This window comes from Pinus tabuliformis, chromosome 5_1, assembly GCF_031772625.1.
Source record: "Pinus tabuliformis cultivar Carrire ecotype Pingquan chromosome 5_1, CPIR1, whole genome shotgun sequence".
Classification (NCBI taxonomy): Eukaryota; Viridiplantae; Streptophyta; class Pinopsida; order Pinales; family Pinaceae; genus Pinus; species Pinus tabuliformis.
Window position 1 is genome coordinate 555,984,122 of NC_142305.1, and position 4,776 is coordinate 555,988,897.

Consider the following 4,776-nt stretch of genomic DNA (forward strand, 5'->3'; position numbering starts at 1 on the left):
GATCCAACAGTTAGTAAGTGCCAATGCCTCACTTCTCCACTCGTCCCTTTTTTACTTTGACTTTACACTATTTTCATTGTTTTTAGTTTTCTTCAGGGTTTACATTTATAATATTATTGTTGGGATGATTAACGTCAGAACTCAAAACATATTAACTACACCATATAATACCATTGGGTGCGCTCCTTTGTATGTCGCATTACTTCTCTACCGTTGATCTTCTCTCGAAAGATCCAACAGTTCACGGTAGATTTCAGGTTGACAAGACACACGAGGGTTAACCACCCGATAAAGCGGTTTTCCCACACTCTTGTGCCACTTCATGTCCTCTGATTTGTGGAATCGGAGCCAAAACTCTTGATACCGCTTGCCACTGTTTTGCTGCCCGAAACACCATTCGAGGTTATAAACTCGCCTTTTTAAGTGTTATCTCCTGCGCTCTTCTATATGTGATGACCGTCGATCTACTCCATCGGATGGTTCCCATAGTTCCTTTAAGTTACTCTATTGTTTAATCTGGATCGTTGATCATTGAGATTGAATGGTTAGTATGTGCGAACGCCTCACTTCTCCACTCGTGCCTTTTTCACTTTGACTTTACGCTATTTTCATTGTTTCCTCTGCGGGTTTGAGGTTTTCTTCATGGTTTACATTTATAATATTATTGTTGGGCTTTCATGTTCTACGTATTTATATCAATATTCTTGAGAGTTATACTATTAATACATTCATGTATTGATATCAATGTATTTATGGTTTAAATTCTATTTATTGTTTATAATGTAGTGATATATATGTGTTATTATTAATGTAATGATGATTTATCATGTTTTAGTGCTTTATGGTTTGCAATGTGCTTCTTATATTAGTTTTTGTTTATGTTTTTTATTATTTTTTTGTGTTATAGAATTATTTATGTTTATATATTGATGCCATAGATTTAGGGCTTAGGTTCGATTTACTATTCCTTGGTTTTAAAAAATTAATTCCTTGTTTAGTAATCTTCGGCAAAATCACATAATCAATCTTTTGTCGACGCGTTTCGAACCAACTAGTGTGGTTCATCGTCAGGACAAGTTGAAGAACTGATCTGGCTTAGCTTGATTAAATAGAGTGTGCAGAGACTCCAACGGCTATATTGCAACGGCTAATTTTGACCTGATGATCAAAGTCAAACTAATAATTCTATTATTAATATAATAATACTAGTTAATTGGATAATATAATAAATTTAAAATATAAGGGTCATTATATCTATATAATTAATAAAAACTTATATTTTTTATTATTCTTAAATTATTTAATTACAAATAAATAGTGTTAATATTACTATTAATCTAAGAATTTAGTTACAATGGTAATGTTTATATTATAATGGTCATTGTGGTAAATTAATAATGGTAAACAAATTATAAAGGTCCTATATTTATTATTATAAATAAATAGTATTAAATTATTATTGTTCTTAGACCAAAGAAATATAAAATAAATTTTAGTTACAATAGGTAAAAGTTTAAACCCAATAAATCATTTTAATTTAATATTAAATGTAAAGGCCCATTCGGAAATAAATTAGTAAGTACTATACAATAATCTATATATATATATATATATATATATATATATATATATATATTTTTTTTTCTTCTTACTAATTTATAGTTCTAATATTATTAAAAACAACAAATAAATGGTATTTTAGTTAAATCATTAATATTCCTAGAATATAGTTACCTAGGGTAAATGCCATAATTATGTTTATTAATCATAGTATACCCTTGGTTGGGCAGACTGAGTCCTTTGTCAAAGACTCAGCTTCTTTTATTGAGGATCTTAAGAAAATTAAACTTGAGCCCGAGGACATTCTGGTAAGTTTCGACGTGGTCTCTCTTTATACGTGTATTCCTATCAATGAGGCCATGAAGGTAATTAATAGGCTAACTGACCCTGACACGGCTCGGTTAGTTGAGCTTTGCCTTACCTCCACCTTTTTCAGCTTCGAGGGAGAAATCTATGAGCAGACTTGCGGAGTTGCCATGGGCTCCCCCTTGTCCCCTGTCGTCGCTAATCTCTTCATGGAGGATTTTGAGTCTAAGGCTTTGGCCTCCTCTCGTCTCTTGCCGAAGCTTTGGAGAAGATTCGTTGATGACACTGGTGTTGTCTGGTCTCATGGTCATATCGAGCTAGATCGTTTCTTCAGTCACCTCAATAACCAGTCCACCGCCATTAAATTCACGATGGAAAAAGAGGATAATGGTTGTCTTCCGTTCTTAGATGTTCTCATCTCTAAGAAGGTGGATGGTTCCTTTTCTCATCAGGTGTTTAGAAAGAAGACGCACACCGAACAGTACTTACATGCGTCTTCGCATCATTTCCCCGCTCAGAAGTTAGGGGTCCTTAGCACGCTTGCCACACGTGCTGTGAGAATTTCGGATGAGGAAAGCCTGGCAGCGGAGAAGGCTCATCTCCTTGATGTCTTTGAGAAGAATGGTTATAATAGGCTCCTAGGTCAAAAAGCCTTCCGCAGGGCCAAGAAGGAGCCTTCAATCCGAAAGGTTCCCAAAGACCATATCTTGGGTGTGAACCTTCCGTACATCCAAGGGACCACAGATAGGATTGCGAGGGTTCTGAGGAGGTATGATGTGCCCGCTACTTTTAGACCTCTCCGCACTATCCGTAGCTCCCTCAGGTCTGTGAAAGACCCTATCGACCCTAAGGACATGAAGGGCGTCTATGTCATTCCCTGTTCCTGTGGAACCCCTTATATTGGTGAGACTGGTCGCTCTATCAATCAGCGGATTAGCGAGCATTCTGCTGACCTAAGGCATGGTAGGACCAAGTCCTCAGCCCTCGCTGAGCATGCAAGAAAGACTATGCATCATGTCTGTATAGAAGATGCTCAAGTCATTGCCAAAGTTGCGCAGTTTCACCATCGCAAATTTAGAGAGGCCCTAGAGATTGAGAAAAGGCCGAACAATCTTAATAGGGATGATGGCTGGAAGATCAGCAGTTGCTGGGTCCCAGCCTTGTCTTCCTAGCCTCCTCCTTCCCCCTGTGTTAAGTCTTAGGGTTTCTGTCTTCCCTCTCCTCAAGTTCTGATTTTGGCCTGTTTGTCAGGTTATTATGAGGTGCTTGGGGTATTAATATGTTATTAAGTAATTTCGGGCTAATTATTGTATTAACCTATTCCAGGGGGTATTTTAGAATTAGAATAGATTTTTTCAGTGATTTTTACCTTTAACTGATTTTCGTATATCGCAAAAGGCCCCCCTTTTTAATCTTTATAAGTAATAAGATTATTAACTAATAACCTAGTTAGTTTTAATAATTAATTATTGATTAATTAATGAATACAAATTATTAAATTAATGACAAGAAATTATTAGTAATATATGACATTGAGTTAATGGGTATACTATGATTAATAAACATAATTATGGCATTTACCCTAGGTAACTATATTCTAGGAATATTAATGATTTAACTAAAATACCATTTATTTGTTGTTTTTAATAATATTAGAACTATAAATTAGTAAGAAGAAAAAATATAGATTATTGTATAGTACTTACTAATTTATTTCCGAATGGGCCTTTACATTTAATATTAAATTAAAATGATTTATTGGATTTAAACTTTTACCTATTGTAACTAAAATTTATTTTATATTTCTTTGGTCTAAGAACAATAATAATTTAATACTATTTATTTATAATAATAAATATAGGACCTTTATAATTTGTTTACCATTATTAATTTACCACAATGACCATTATAATATAAACAATTACCATTGTAACTAAATTCTTAGATTAATAGTAATATTAACACTATTTATTTGTAATTAAATAATTTAAGAATAATAAAAAATATAAGTTTTTATTAATTATATAGATATAATGACCCTTATATTTTAAATTTATTATATTATCCAATTAACTAGTATTATTATATTAATAATAGAATTATTAGTTTGACTTTGATCATCAGGTCAAAATTAGCCGTTGCAATATAGCCGTTGGAGTCTCTGCACACTCTATTTAATCAAGCTAAGCCAGATCAGTTCTTCAACTTGTCCTGACGATGAACCACACTGGTTGGTTCGAAACGCGTCGACAAAAGATTGATTATGTGATTTTGCCGAATATTACTAAACAATGTTATGGATCACAGAAGTCTAAATTCCTTAATAAATTAATTCCTATTAATCCCTTTCCATTTTTGATCCCTTTGGTTTCTAATATTTTTCCCTCGGGTTTATTAATTCCCAATGGTTTATAATATCAAATTATTGGTTTTCATCGTTCTTCAACTTTTTAATATTAATAGTTCCTTGGGTTGATAATCCCTTGAGGTTTTAGTGTTAATCCCTTGGGTTTATTATTCCTATGGGTTTATTATATCAATCCCTTGGGTTCATTATTCCCTTGGGTTTATATTATTAGTCCCTTTTGTTTAATAATATTGCCTTAGGTTCATAATCGCTTGGGGTTTTAGGATTAATCCCTTGGGTTTATAATATCAATCGCTTGGGTTTATTATTCCTTTGGGTTTCTCATATTAATCCCTTGGGTTTATTATTCCCTTAGGTTTATAATATTGATCATGGTAAACCATTGTCAATCATAGCCAACCATGCTTCAATGTCACATTATGACAAGGATTGTCTCACCATGAAAATAAATAATAATCCCTTGGGTTTATTATTCCTTTGGGTTTATTATATCAATCCCTTGGGTTTATAATATTAGTCCCTTTTGTTTAATAGTATTCCCT